Raw genomic sequence first — 16,381 nt, 5'->3', positions numbered from 1 at the left:
ACTTGGGACCGACCAACGCGTTTTTCATGAGCTCTGCCGGGGGACGCTTAGATCCCTGCACGAAAATATGGCATCAAAACGCACTAGAATAAATTTCTAGATTAAAGACCATAACGTTTGACTCACGAGATACGCCTACAAAGGAAATATATACAACTTTAGATCACCCTGGTAGGCGAAGAAAACTTTGTCCTGGTGTAGGAACCCGTGACGCCAGATCCCCCTCTGTTCGAGACACTACCAAACGATCTGACCAGGAACCCTATCATAAAGTACGGCGAAGGCTAATTGATCAACAACTCTGAGTGGGAACGGGGGATACTCAAACGTCAAGCAGATTTGTAATAACCGAGCAATTACTCACTGACATCCATCCAAGCGCTGATAAAAAGCTGCAAAGCGCCAAGACGAACTTTTTATACTACGAGGTCTGCGTGGAACCTTCTTATATGACTGCGCTTGAGGGGGATTTTAATGAATAATTGCTTCCTTATTGAAACTATACTCCACCTTGAGGGATTCTACGAAATCACTGGGCCAACACTCAAGGAGTAGGGAAAACATAATTAGGCGCTCACTTAAAATTACCAAATTTCAACCGCCAAAGCAGCTCGGGAAGCTGGCCATGCAAATTCGGTCCAGTCGGTTGTCTTACGGCCGGCCACCGTCACGTGACTTCCGTCCCGAGCACGCCGTGACAGGATTAGCATTGTTATCGCGGCGGCAGAACGCCGCTGCAATCAAGTTGGAAGCCGGGGTTCGTGTCTTTCCATTAAAATGCAGGATCCAAAGGTCACGCATCAAACGAGAACTCGAACTTCGAGCTGACAGCCGCTATATAATTCCAGGACCACTTCCTGCGTCTTCATGTCACGAAGAACGAAAAAAATCTGCATATATGGTGGCACTTGGTCAGTACCGTGCTCCTGCGGGAAATGATCCGCGGTGTACCCCTTTTAGCGTATCTGGCTTCACAGAGGATTTCCATAGAGCGTCCTCCGGTAGACTTCTCTTAGTTCCTGTCCACCACACAATAAAAAAAGAGAAAGGATTATATAAAATAGTACGCTTGTGCAGAGAAGCTGAAAATGCGAGCCTTCTACTTGTGTAAGGGTTTCTCCTCCCAGGCCTTGCGTTTCACCATAATTGGAGGCAGGAGGTAAGCGAAGCTGGCGGTGGGGTACCGGTAGTAATTTTAAGGGAGCCAGCGACAGTGAAATGTTCGCGTAACTTTGCTGAAGTCTTTGCGTCTTGCCGGCATCGTTGCCTCGTACACTTTGACCGTCGCTGTTCGCGAACACAAGAGGCGCCCAAAAGTAACAAAATGTTGCACGCGGAGAGTTTCGTGTGTTCAGCCCCTCATTAACTGGCTCCCGCTTTAGCGTCGAGAGTGAGCGCCTCGCTCTCTAACTGAAAAGAGATTAAAAATCAGCTGTTTTTTTTTTTTTTCTGAGAATTCCATGCTTAATCTCCCTGAGCAGCACCCTTTTTACCGCTGGTGTTCTCACTCAGATTTCTTAGACAAAACGTACCGCTGCTGCCGCATTTGATTTAATTACTGGTTCCCTCACACGCTTGTAAGAAGGATGAGATGCGCGCTAGAATCTGACGCCAGACCAATGAGAAGAGCTAACAAATGTCGAGTTGCGTGTCCACAGCACGCCCATAAAGAGAGCCAATCTTCCCCCAAACTGCTGGACGATTCTAAGAAGAAAAAGATGGCTAAATTAGGTGTTGACCGCGACACGGGCAGTAGTGATTGGTGGTGAAGTCCTCGGGGGCTGCTGTGCAAACAGCGGAGGCGGCGCTTCTCTACTGAACGATTGCCCTACCGCGGCCGTTCCAGGAAGCAATGAGAGGCCGCACATGCACCACTGGGCAAGAACAGAGGAACCGCGTGCCTTTCTTTGGTCCCTTCGCGCGACTGGAGCAGCTCGATAAGGAAGAGAGCAACCGTGTCAACAGAGCTGCTTCTTTTTCCCGTCTTCAATCCTCAACGGTTTCCGCCTTGCCGATTCCCGATTACGTGCTCTGTTCTTTAGACCTTATTGGCTTCACCAAAGTCGAGTGTTCATTTTTACGTCTCGATCAAATGTTGTTTATAGATAAGTCTTTTAACAACACCCTTGCGTAATCAATCGTGTAGCGCCGCCCAAAGATAGCAGTATATATACCGCAGTTCTCTTCACGAAAAAGTTTTTTTTCTTTTTGCAGAAGCTAACCGACGCGTAATGTTTGCTCTTGCAGCTGAGTTTCTTGGCTCAGCTTACATCCAGTGAACAATAAGTGCAGAAGGGACAATCCTATTAACCGAAGGTTGTGGAAGTTTGTATTTTTCGGCCGCTTTATTCGATACGGCATTGCTTTAAATTAGATTCTTAAAAGGAATATTAGAGAACTTAGAGAATAATTTTTACCAGGGTTACTAATTTTCAGAACAACTTAAATAAGTAAGACCCTCTCTGCGTGCCTCATTAAGTACACTCGGACGCTTTGCAAGTCCCAGAGTCGATGGGACGCTGAGCCAACCACAGGCTCTAATGCTCGATCTTAATGTCGTTACACGACTGGCTCATGCTTGCAATGGATCACGTATAAGCAAGAGATTACTAAATTTATCTTCCCACCCGCGCCCTTGTAAGCAGGAAGAAACTGCTCCGTGAGCCCCATCCTTTCTACGATTGGTTCTCTTTGAAAAACTCAAAACAAACAAAAAAAAAAACAAAAAAAAAAAGAAGCGCTTTCACAAAACAGCCGGCCCGAAGGCGTGTCGTAGCTGGTTAATGACGGATTCATCCTTGCCAAGTCTGCATTGAGTAGCCTCCAGAAGAAATGCTGCATATGTGTACGTGAGCTTTCAGAAGACTCTGTGAGATTTCTCGGCAGCACTCCTGTGCCTCGGCCGCTTGTACGCACAGAGCGTTTTTCTGCTTAAAAACACTTGCATAGGTTTCAGTAGGGACTTTGGCCCAGCAGCAGTGCTGATTTATATTAGATATATAACCTTTAAACCTTTACTTTTTTTTTATCTATCCCTCGCTTCTAATCGCTCGGTTTTCTCTAACGTTGTACTGTCCTCTTGTGCCCTTGGCTTCCTCTCTCTGTCCGCCTGTATAGTGTAGACAAAAATCCCTTAACTCATGTGAATCATGTATATATGAGCTTTCTCGTTTACATGCTGTTGTCCCGGAGTTCTCCTAAATCTATAGAGAAAGTATTCGGGTGATATGAGGCACGGACCCGCTCCAGGGTAAAGCAAAAACGTTTCCTTTCTCTTCTCCTAATAAAAAAATGGCATTTTAAGGCTCCAGTCTTCTTCCCCATAATATGACAGAAAAGTATTTAAAAATGCTAGACATCCACTATCTTTCTACCATCTCAATTTATATTTTGACCCCAACATTAGTGCTATGATAAATGAAAGTCCCGTGCTGTTCTTCTTAAAATAAATACAAAAAGACAGAGAGCCGCACCGCACCGTGCGCTGTTGCTAGACGTGGTGGTGCACCACTTTTATTTTCTTCTCTATATTCGTTTTTACTGCCTCCCCTTCTCCCTTTCTATTTCCGAGAGCGCTGAATGTTTGTTTAGGGAGAAGAAATCCGATGAGTCCAGGCGCTACCTCGATGTTGCCGGCCCGACATTTCGACAGAAGAGGATGTCCATCGGAAAGCAAAAACTAAGAAATAAAGGGATGAGAAATCTCCAGACCAGAGGAAGTGAACAAAATTGAATGCAAGGAAACGACCCTTTAGCGAGAATCGGTGTTGTTTCAAAGAGTGTGTAAGTCGGACAGGCTTGCGGAGGGCGATTGCCGTTGCCTCATGCGCGCCAGGATCCAGTCACTGACAGGGTGACCTCGCAGTTTTTCTGCAAGCTTGGAGAATGATTTCAAAATGGTTTTGTGAGCACAGGGGCCGCCGAGTAGCCGAAACAAGTTGCCGCAAAATTGTATCAGCTTGAAATTGTGGCACACGTAAAAACTTCGTACCCAGAAATATTGCAAAAGGGCTAGAACTAGAAAAAGATGGCTTAACGGCTCTTCCTTTCCTAATTCGATGACATGCGTCGTGATCGTGGGCGCAGCCAGGTTTCCCATGTTTCACTCGTAACAAAATCACATCATTCAGGGCGGTTTCATATTGCCAAAATTGTTGCACAAACCCTAAAGGGACCATCGTAACGCAAATTTTGCTTGAAGTTTTTTAAAGTCTGTTCCTTAAGGGACATGATATTAAAATTAATTCCCCATTGTCATGGAAGCGATACCCTTCACAACAGTCTCATTTGTCGGATGTTCTGCAGCCCTGATGATTTCGCAGTGTGGGCAAGGAATTCAGCGCTAGGGAATACTGGCGCCTTCGTATACGCTCAAAGTTACTGTCTCAAGCCCTTTTGATGCCGCTTTTTTCCGATTTTACGCCAGCCTAGCAATATTATGGCACTTTCCGAAGCTATCGCCGACTTGTGGTCGACAAGCGGCTATTACCGCGGTGCTGTAATCTTGATATTGATGAACAACCACTGAGAAGGACTTTCAACGCCATTTACTCTTACTCACGGTTTAACCGTGCTCTTACTACTTCTTCAGGCGGTCTTCTTTTACGGCAGGGTCATAAACAAAGATGGTATCGTAGTCCCGGCGTTTCTTCGAAACATAGCACTTCTGCTGGCCATCGCCAGCTGTCATTGCATAGCGGGTGGAATAGCGCGAAAAGACGAAACACACAAGAAGAGACGCTCGCCACCCACTATGTAATTGTACCAACTCGCCCAACTGTCCATCCTACTTCAATGTAAATACCAGCCACGACGGAGGAGAATTCTCCTTTTTCTCGAATTTTACCACTAATATACAGGACAGCTTGGTTGGCGCCACCGAGAACCAGAAAACAAGAATTTAAAGCAATTCGGAAATGCAGCAACTGGCCCCCAGAGTCTATAAAATTATTATCCAAGGCCTCTGCAAGCATAATATAGCAACCGCCTTACGCCCGAGGGCTGGCGAGCGCGGTGGAAAGGATGCGGTCTGCAAGATGTATTAAGGTAGGGTTCTAAGATAAGCGCTTTGACCACAAGATTTTCACTTTTTGAGGACAGCACACTCTAAAAAAAAAAGGTGTGATCTTAGTCTTTTTGGGGGGTAAACTGCTTGTCGCTGAGCTAACACCTTTTTGGGGTAAGGTTACGCTGTGTCTTGGAAGACTAAGTATTTATACCATTGCATGTAGTGTAACATTACGCTTCTGGTAGCATAAACTTGCACCTTCACAAGCAGTGTAACTGTATTCTACCTAGGCATAACGTTGCACCTTTCATAAAGGCCTATGTTTTAGTCTGTCGATGGCATAAGCATACCCTTGCATCAAAGGTGCAAGTTTGCACCTTGACAACGTAAGCTTATCCTGTATGTACAGGTGCAAAGTTATCATTTTAGAGTATAAATTTATATTACGACAAAGAGCGCAAAGTTTTGCACCTTTATGGTGCAATGCTTATACCACCAGGAGAAGGATAACGTTGCCCTCCAAGCAGTTTAAAGTAATGCCATATTACATAGGGTATCTAAGCATCATCTTGTGGTATATATATGCTATCCACACAAGAGTACTATTACCAATCTGCATCGTAAACTTGGTCACTGGAAGCAGGAATAAAGCTAACCAATACATTTCAAGATTTTCTGGAAGGAAAGATTATGTTGAAACATTGCAATATCTTTGTGTCGTCTGGAGTGTGACAGTGAGCAATGTTTCAGGTGAGGTAGGCTGTGTCATGTTGTATTCAAGCCGTAAGTTATGTTGCAGAGTGAACAAAAAGAATTTACAGAACAATCGGTTAAGATAACATACCATGGTGTTTATTTTACCTCATTATACACCGAAGTTGCAGCAAGGGACTGGATAATCTTCTCCGCACAGTCAGGGCAGGGATGTACCACGTATTTGACCTGCATAGAAAAGAGAACTTGTAATCAGTTACTCACGAAGAAAGTCTCACAAAACATGCTTATGGAGTAATTAATTCACATATAAAAATAACACTGCACAAAGGGCAAGTAAAAAGGAAGACAGATGGAAATAGTGCACCAGTACAGGCTTCCAAGTGTTTATATAATGAGAATTGTGAAATCACACAATATATAGATCAATGAAAATTCTCCAAATCTGAGCTTTACCTGTGCCACTAACACACACATAGACAACTAGCACATTGCAATCTCAGAAAAAATTGACAATATGCTCAATAAGACACAATATACAATGAGACATATTCTTGTTAGGAGCAGGGTCAAGCCATAGGCATCACTGATGTTGGACTACCCAGAGGGTTATTTAAAGAAATATGAATGAAAACATATTGATAAAATAGAAGCCAGCCTAATAAAGGCAAAAGATGTGATTTAAAAAACCCCTCCCTCTACTCGTTCATATGTGCAGTTCTCCTTTTTTTATCATTAGCTTTTTATGTTAAACTTTGTTTTATCACCTTCACTTTCCCCTTTGTTGTTTGCTGGTTTCCACTCCAACACCCAAACATTATAGTTTGCTTTCACACCTGACCATACCAGTGGTCTTGTTTCTAGTCACTATGGTCTCACCCTCCTAGAAAACACTGTCTCTGGTCCTTCATGACATTATCTTATGTTGCCTATAGTGTTAATGTTTTCCTGAGACTACACTGTCTTTAGTCATCTGATCATCCATCACAAGTGACAACTGCAAATCTCTTCTTCTTCTTTTTTTTTTTTTGGGGGGGGGGGGAGGAGGGATGGGGGGAGGTTCTTTTGTTCTTGCATTCGTTGTCATTTCTCACGAATATAACGAATGAAGCTTGTTCCTGCAGAGCTTGCTCCTGCAGGGGTATGTCTAAGGCCATTCTATTGTTTCTGCCTTTAGTGCAGTTTACATTCCTGGAAAAAGGCATGAATATACCACAGAGGCTATGCCTTATAAAATGCGGGATACCACTTCTGAAAGATGGAACATTTCATGCTAAAAGAGCAATGATAGCAAGGCACATCCAAAGCACCTTCTGCGCATGTGCATTACTGCAGTGATGTCACAGATGCAGAATTATGTAAAGCATGACAATAAAATGCAACTTTTACATAAGTTCATTGCTAGTTTCACACCACACATCAGCTTATGCCGATGCCAAAAACTTCTCGAGACTGCCGTTTCACTTCAAAACTACATTATCTTGCTCAGGAGGCAAAAAACAATACACTTCAATACCCCTATAATTCCTTGAACAAACCACAAAGCTTGAGATTCTATGTATTGCTGTTTCATGTAATGCTCGCAGCACATGCAGCAGGAATAAAACTTCTCATAAACTGCAATTTGCCAGAACTGTCAACTGCTTATCTCTTTAGATGCCTAACTAATGAAATTGTAAATGCTGACCAATATTATACAAGAATGATTATTAAAAAGTGTTTACAACAAATTTCTCGAAGATTATGTTCTTTACCTTTACAGATTGCAAATCAAACTATGAAGAGACACCCGTGCAGTCTCTGCCGGTGGGTTGTGCAGCAATGTGGACTTTGGGTACCTGGTACAGCTTCAGGATTAGACTTAATTATCTATTCTTTTTGTTTATAAGAGGCAATATGAAAACTGCAAAATTGAAGGCTATTAATGAGTGAGCCTAGGCCTAAAACCCTCCTAATCATCTATGTGGTCTAACATAATGAGCATCAAAAATATTCCTTTAAAAGCTTTGTAAGTTGGTTTTTCCACATTACATAACTAAAAAAGGGTGTTGCTGACATTTCTTATTCAGATAATATAGACATATTTTGTGTTTTTGATGATGCAGAAGAAGCTAACATGATTCTGGCAACAATACCAAGTGCAGCAACATTTTTTACATGCAATGTGGGAAAGCAAGACAATAGTTTTCAAATACGCCTTTCCTTGTTCAGTATTTTGAACTACATTGCTCTTTCAGAAAATTTAAGAACTGGGCTCACCTATAATATTGGGGACCCTCATTTCTGGTATATAATACTGTCCCCTAAAATTAAAATGCAAAAGCTAAGTCAATTTTGGTTGATTAGCCATTCAACCATTATCCTCTACCACAGACATGTCCACTGTGCTGCACAATCCAGTTCTAATTGTACTGCAAATTTCATTTCATTCATTCTCCCTTTATAGGCCCATAGACATGACATAAGGGGTGGGGGCATATATATATATATATTTGTTAAATGGTAGTGGTGGAACACAAGGAAAATACGCTGAGTACAAATGGCACAAAACAATATAAAGAACACAAAAGAAACAATAAAGCTGAAAGTGCTAAAATACCGTCCATTACATATCACCTGCAGTACTTCATTTTTAGTTTCATTCTATTGTGGACATACCTAGCAACATAAGAGCATGTGAGTTGTTGAAAATTACACCCATCAGAGAACATAACCTTACTGCTGAGAACCAAGTGCAAACAATTTAAATATTAGGTTTTGAAGAAAAAAAGAAAAGAGGCATACATTAACAGCTCACTCAATAAAAAGAAGTCAACATGTTCAGATCGATTACATACTGAAAAAATTCCTCCCTTGCTAACTTGCTCAATAGCACTGAATGGTTCCAAAATCAATGTAATGCCAGGGCTATTGCTCCTCAGCATCGAAAAATATGCTCTTTGATAGACATAAAGCAACAATGAACAGACCACAATGCCACAGCTATGTCGAAAAATACATACCACACAAATCTTGCCGTAAGTAGTCGTCCAGCGCTGAAGAAAGCAGGTTGATCTTTAGAAGCAGGAGTAACAGCACTTCTACACCGTATTCCTCCTACTGGCAGGTACGCTGCAGCAAAGGTATCATTCATAACATTAGCATGATACTTGTAACTAGTACATACATAACTATAGTACAAAAAATAATGGCACCACACATGCCACAACAATGACTCAAATATTTTGACAATGAGCTTAAAAGCTACAACTCCTGTTCCTAGATATATCTGTAACAATATCTGCCACCTCTTTACAGTCGAAATAACTGCTTAAATAAACTAGAATAGCAGATTTATGACAAACTGCTAGCACAATGACAATACACATTAACTTCAATGAGGGAATGTCTCAGTACCAGTGAATTGTAGTAATGAGTATAACACAATGTCTGACAACAGAAACTACAGAAGGAAAAGAATGTGTTGTTATTGGTCAGGCATAGCCTCCTTTCTATGGGTCAGGAGGCTGAAAAGTTCAGAATGGAAATAGCTGAGTAGAAACTATAGCAAATCCCCAAATGAAAAATATTAGCGATATAAAAATTTTCCTTAGCTCGCTAACGAAAATTAGCACATTTAATCAAAATAGCTGTTTGGGCCAGTTGGTTCATACTTACACCCTAAAAGACCAGCGAAAAAAAAAGAAAACAGGTACAAAGGAACACAAAACGTATTTCAGTGCCCGTCCTGTCATTTTTTGTTCCTTTGTCCCCGTAATTATTCTTTTTTTTTGCGCTGGTCTTTTTATGTACCGATTACAAAAAGAAAGTCAGTCTTAAAGCAGAGAAGGGGTGACACATGGTTTGCTTCAATGCTGAAGACATCTGATCACCAGCTAACCCAGATTTTTCACTTGTTAAGTGATTTGATCGAGTCCAATATTTATTATCAGTTTTTAACATAAGTGATCAGCAAGTTAAATAACACCATTTACTCGCACACGCCCTCAAACACAATGAAACTCAATTGATAAGTCACTGACTGGGCGTGCACCATATTGCACGGCATGAGCGAAAATGGCAACACGCAAGGAGACACACACATGGCACGCGACATAAATATTCTCCGACGAGAATCCCAAGCAGTATACATTGAGGCAGATGTCAGTGATCAGCAATATGTGCCACAAAAGTGCGCGTGTCAATTTAAACGCCCCTTTCTGGACGGAAACAATGCTTTGGACTTACCAGCACGGATAGCAGAGACCAGTTTCAAATTCTTTGAAGAAACGACAGTCTACGTTCTTGCGCAGACGAGACGAAGGACTTGAGCCTGCAGCGAAAAAAAAAAAAAGCGTGAGAAATGTCTTTCCTGCACATTGCGTCACTGCGACAGTATACATGTACACGAATCGGCTCGGTCCCACCTCTGGTCTCGACGCCATCAGCTCAAAACTGCGGGGTTAAATCGGCGTTCTGAAAGCGTGACTTTAGGATATCAAGCGCGCTGCCTTCGAACGTACAAGTTGCTGGCAAAAGAACCGTAAACTTAACCCATCACCCTGCATGCTCTCCCGCATTTATGGCAACGTTCCCGTAAAGCAGCAACAACAGACGATCAAAATCGATTGTAGGCAGCGAGCAAAAATAATGCGGCATGCAAACACGTCAATGCGTATCACCGGGACTGCATTAGCGCACGTCGACGCATACTTTCGACCGCGGGATATGCTTGTGAGCGTCGTAGACGACTAAAAATGCAACATTAACATCCCGCAAAAAGGTCGTGACCATCTAAAAATTTTGGGATGCGCCGCTCCTCCAGTCTGAACTGAGGGAGTGGTATGCTCAGGTTGGGATCCAATACGTCGTGCTCAGAGGCCGTTTCACAGACAAACAAGCAGCGTCGCGGACGTAAGCAATAACAAAACATGTTCAGGCCAAGTTAAATAGCAGAGAAAAACACGTAAAACGAAATGTAAAACGTCACTTACATGCGCGGCTGAAATTTGGCGCCAAGGATCCGTTGGAACGCCACCACCGCGACGACCAGCCATCCGCCGTTTCATTCCGAAGTTCACACTTTCACGAAGTCGTTTCATAGTGAGGCATCGATGAGCGCACTCGATGAAATAATCGCTGAGAGCAACCAAACTTTTCTAAAAACACAGATGAGTACCAACGACAAAGAGCACGAACGCTGACTCGTGCGGCAATCGCCGTCGTCGTCTTCTCGGACTCGCAGAGTCGCAGGGAACGCAGGCAGGCTCAAGCAACTACGAACACCTGACGCTGCGTTGAGAATAAAAGCAACAAAACTAAAAAGCAACTGCTTCGCTTCTCGTCTCACCACTACTCCCCCCTCACCTCCCCTTTCTCCCTGTTTTGCAGCGTACACACTTGTCTGTCCGCCCTTGTTCTGAGTTCGGCCTTGCTCTCTCCACGGTCAAGCTCGCGTAGGAGTCAAAAGACGGGACGGGTGTCGGGGGGGGGGGGGGGGGGTGAAGGGGGGAGGCACCGCTTTTTGTAAGAAGATAAGATGCTCCCAACTTTCGACGATTCCCCACCTCCTCCGGGGAAAAACGAGGGGTCCTTTTGTGGTAGCTCTTGAAAGGACATCGGACGGGAAGTAGGAACACAGCCGCACCCAGCTTGAAACCGGTTACCATCATAAAAAAAAAAAAAAAGAAGAAACAAGCGGCAAACTTTTTTTTGCTTGAGCTGCAGGGACGAAATGGTGTAAAGTCATGCGAGAGAGACTAACGTCTTCCGTGCGGGTGATTGCGCAGGGTATATTTAAGCCATGCGGTTTCAGATAGCATAAATCCCGAAGTTACCCTCCTTTTACACTCTTTTTTTTTAGAGTGCAGGGTATAACTACTGAAAACCTTTGTCACACGAAACAAATGTTGCGTAAGAAATACGGGGCACCCCCACCCATAAGTGCTGTTTACACTGGCCAAATCTACTTTAAAGCTTGCCTATTAAGCCTGAGGAAGTAGCGGCTTTGTTTGATGTCTTCCAAAATGCATATCCAACCGGAGCTATCTACAGCTCACATCGGTTTTTATCTCAGTTATTCACATCTTCTCAGATGTCAAAACACCCCTAAGCTTGCATGATAGGTTTCACCAATTTCTGGATTGAGGTTTCTATCACCGAGTGATGGAACTGCAACAACCAAGCTTCTATAGCTTTGTTACACATGATTTTACTATGGCTTCCTGTTACTGACCATGATTTCGACGAGTGTAACGACCACGAAGAACGTCAATAATTAACAATAATTAAGCCTGCTTGAAGCACAGATTTAGAAATGAAATCTTATCGTGTCTGAATGCACATTGGCGTAATTACCTTTCTGAAGCCTCAGGGTGTTAGCTTTAGTTAAGCCTAAGAGGCCTAGCTAAGCCTAAACGTCTGTAAGGTCGCATAGCAGAACTACGTTGCTGAATTAACATACATGGGCAGTACTTACACTTCCTAAGCTAATTAACTTCATTAGGCTTAGTTGAGCCAAATAGGCTTAACAAGGCATATTTAGACAGAAAGCACTTCTAGCTTTCGCATATAAAGCTTGGGCTTAGCTATGAGTAAACTACTGACTGTCATCTTTTGGGGAGCCTTGACAACTCCATGTCCAAACAATCGTAACCTTGTTTGAAGACACGTATGTTTGCCCTATTTCAGCTTCTGTCGGTAAGTCAGCGACTTTGGGTCTCTGTCGATATATATAGGAACTAAGCTTTACTGTTCCCGGTTGCTAAAGAAGGTGGTACCATGCGGGATTCAACGTGTAAAATGTGTACTTTATGAGTAAGTTTAGAATCAGATTAATTTGGACACCTGGTAGTTTTTCAATGCGTTCTGACATAACAAACCACACGAACGCCTTTCCATGTCTCCTCTATTTAAATCCCGTGGCCGTGTGCGGGATTCTCTCTCGGGCCTTAGCATAAGCTGCTGAACGCCAAAGCCATGGAGCCATCGAAGCGGTTGTGCTAAAGAACAAACCCAACTACTTTAGCAGACATGAACAACTCAGCACAGGCTGATAAATGTATGTGTATAAGACCGAAGGGTTCGAATCAATCAATCAATCAATCAATCAATCAATCAATCAATCAAATCGGTTTGTCGGTCGGTCGATCGGAAAAGTTTATTGAGCCAAATTTAAAAGGTTGGCATGATGGAAAGTGCCCCTATTCCAGGGCACCTCCAGGGGTGGCTGCCGGTCTAACTCGGTTCGCCATCTTTAACTCATCACCAAAGATCGAAAGTCATCTTTGACGTTGTCTGTTATCCTCTACGCACCCCCTTTTTTGCCAGCTGCTGAAAATGCTCAGTTAGCAGATGCAGACGAATATATTATTTTCTAATTAATCAAGAGCCACCGTGACGACCCACGTTGCGTAACTACACACAGAATGCGGGAAGCATTTCATTCTAGACCGAAAGGTCTTATTGAACTACTCGTGAATAAAAAACATTAAAAAGACAAAGATCATGGCGTCTTGCCCTATCAAGTCCTGGAGTATCAAGGGTCAAGAAGTGGAAGCTGTGACAGATTTTCTCTTCTTGAGCTCCAAGATTACCCGGGAAGGAGACTGCAGCCATGAAATTAGGAGACGCCTGCTTCTGGGAAAAAGAGCCATGGCTAGCCTTGACAGCCTAGTAAAGAGCACAGATACTGTACTGCCAACCAAGATCCGTATAACTCGTGCTATGGCCTTTCCGGCTGTGATGTATGGATGCGAGAATTGGACTGTGAAGAAGGCTGACCGCCGAAGAATTGACACGTTTGAATTGTGGTGCTGGCGGAGACTCCTGAGAGTTCCTTGCATGGCCAGAAGATCAAATCAGTCGATATTGTCGACCATAAACCCTGACTGCTCATTGGAGGGTTAAATTCTAAAGCTGAAGCTCAGCTACTTTGGTCATCTGATGAGAAGAAAGAAGTCGCTGGAGAAAGATTTGATGTTGGGAAAGATTGAGGGTCACCGGAGAAGGGGTAGGTAGCGAACGCGATGGTTAGATGGCATCCTATAGAGCGCTGCAGATGAAGTTATGTGATGTTAGGAAGATAGTGAGAGACCGGAAAGCGTGGCGTGATATGGTCCATAGGGTCACGAAGAGTAGGACACGACTGAACGACTGAACTGAACTGTGGCAAACGTTGACGTTACAGGGACCATGCGGTTCTCGCTATTAATGTGAAGTGAAAACCAACAAATGGCCTGTGTAGAAATGTTAGATTTTATACATTATATGTCTAGGTTGCATATATATGCTGAAGATAATTCCCGTTTTTACGACGTCACGCGAAAACTACTGCTGAGTCAGCCAACGTACTTTAACGCACGTGACGCGTCGTCAGTTGATATATTCAAATATTAGGCCGGTGCGGTGAGCAGAAGAAGACAGAGAAAGAGATTAAGGTTTATTACCGGGAAAGCAGGTGTGTACTCCTGATTTGCGACTATCTGGCTTTCTATTTAGCCCTAAGAGATGGTAGTGAAAGCAAAAACACCGTTGATGATCGCGAAAACAGATAAGTGCGCAGACCAAACAGGTCTGAGAAGTATAAGCAGCAGGCAATGGCACCACTGTCCTCGGCTCTGCCGACTGCGGGGTAGAGTGCCTTCAAAGGTTAGTTTTCAAGGCAATTTTGTAATTTCAAAGCGCGCCTGTGATGCCATTCATTATACCCAAAACAGAGTGCGAAAGATATACAGCGGTATTTGAAAACCGGTGTATATTCAATACGCCGCAATACCTGCTCAATTGGGTTGCTCCTCGCTGGGGCTATAGAGTGGGATAGCGACTCATTAGTACAAATGGAAGCACAATCTGCCAAAAAGTTTTCATACTCCCAGAGCCTCCACTGAGGCGGCTGTTCATCAACAGTTTGGCTGCAATTTAAAAGAAGAGTCTGGCAACGCATTCTGCGGCATTTCCAGACTACATCTTCATACTGGCTCAGTAAATATGAGTTGCAAGGCCGGAGGTGCAATCTAAAACCGGTTTGTCGGTGTTTCTCTGAAGTGCACAAGCTTCTTATGGAGAACGCTAGGATGCTGCGTATTTTATATTTGCTCACTAAGGAAGTCATTCGAACCAGACAGCCTAAACCAACGTTGGCTTAAGAAGCATCAGTTCTGATACGCCCCTACCAACGAATGAAGGAGAACCCCGCACAGTATAGCAGACGACGGTGCAGACGACACCCCTACCAGCCTCCGGCTCCGACTCCGGCGTCTGCAGGCTCCACTTATATTTGTAGTTAGGCTGGCGGCGCCGTAGTCTGATACTGTGTGCTGTTTTCTTACATTCGTTTGCCGTGACGTTTGAGAAATAACGCTGTGCAGCCTGCGCAGTTTGAACAGCAGTATTTGCGAGGAAACGCAGATCATGCGGCAACATGTCGGACCCTAAGGGAAAGTTGGGCGGTTCGAAGAAACAACCAGTGGATAGACAGCCTTCTGACAACTCGCATTTATCTTGGCGTTTCAAAAGATTGCTTCGAAATGTCGGAGCATACTTTGCTATATCTTTTTTTTTTTAATGTACTCGCCAACTGTTAACGAAAGGCCACTCTAAGGGTACTCTGTAAATAGAGAAAAATATTCCGAAAACTTTTGCTTGCCTATGTTTTTATGAATCGAGCGCCTTCCCCGTCCCCACAGCGGCGATTCCCACACGTACTTATATTGGTGTTCTAAAAGTACATCTCCGCTGAAATGGCTTTTCTTACCCTCACAGTATCTTCTAGAATATACTTCGCTCTTCTTAAGAAAATATTCGATAGGTGCACTGTGAAATCAGAAGAATGCTGTGAAGAATTTGCTTAATGTATTTCAATTAGCGCTAACCTCATTTTACATACCAAGTCGAGTTTAGCGTCCACGATTGGCCCTTCATATGTTTGTAAGCATATTGTAAGTTTATATATAAAAGCTCATTATCAATGTTTCGGCCACATCCATGTGTACAAAACGTAACTTTCTACTGTCACAGGAGGTTCAATACCGTAGCAGTCTGGGTGTGTTGGTTTCGGAGGTGGTATGGTTACCTGTGGACCGTCAAGTGAATGGTGTTTGTAAGATACCCTTATGCGATGTGGCGGTCACGGACTTCACCTTACCTCTAGCTGTAAATGTTTTCGTAACGTATTTTATATACATTACACTAATTTGTTTTTATTGCTCGCTCGCTCTTCTTTCATTCGTAGTGATAGCGCAGTAACTGCTTTTGAACACATTAGTTTCCCTTATATGAGCAACTTTGAGACTGGAGACTGCCAAGGTTTTAGATATTGTGACATTATGCCCTGCATCGCTGGAAGTTGAAGATGACAACGATCAGCAACAGTGACACAGAAGAAGACAAAGTGGTAGCAACGATTGATGCTAGAATAAGGTCGACGCTGCTGTGTTTCTGTGTTCTGTGTGCGGTGCCAGCCTGGACTAACCTTCGTGGTCTAACCTTGCCACGTATCATCTTGGTGGAGGTGCGGGGTATAGTGAAATTCGCGATTTCACTATTTAGACTGCAGGGTTAACTAACGTTACCAAAAGTCTTTAGGCTTTGGTGCACACTATTTTCTCTTCAAAAGCTAAACCTCCGAACTTCAGCTCTCCATCATGGGCTGTTGAGCGTGAACTAAAGTGCTCCTTCAAA

At 43.4% G+C, this 16,381-nt stretch overlaps 1 long non-coding RNA gene across 1 annotated transcript; it reads right to left on the bottom strand.

The window, feature by feature from the left end:
- Window positions 1-5,628: 5,628 nt before the first annotated feature.
- Window positions 5,629-10,839, bottom strand: LOC146201957 (uncharacterized). Its single transcript, XR_014701906.1, has 4 exons — window positions 10,696-10,839; window positions 9,950-10,034; window positions 8,725-8,833; window positions 5,629-5,950 (listed from the first exon to the last, which is right to left on the bottom strand). It is a non-coding gene; the product is annotated as an uncharacterized LOC146201957 (long non-coding RNA).
- Between the last annotated feature and the right edge of the window lie 5,542 nt (window positions 10,840-16,381).

Source organism: Amblyomma maculatum, chromosome 1 (genome assembly GCF_055883805.1).
Source record: "Amblyomma maculatum isolate TAMU_Amacu chromosome 1, ASM5588380v1, whole genome shotgun sequence".
Lineage (NCBI taxonomy): Eukaryota > Metazoa > Arthropoda > Arachnida > Ixodida > Ixodidae > Amblyomma > Amblyomma maculatum.
The sequence above is the reverse complement of the archived record's forward strand: the minus strand, read 5'-3'. Positions and strand labels throughout refer to the sequence as shown.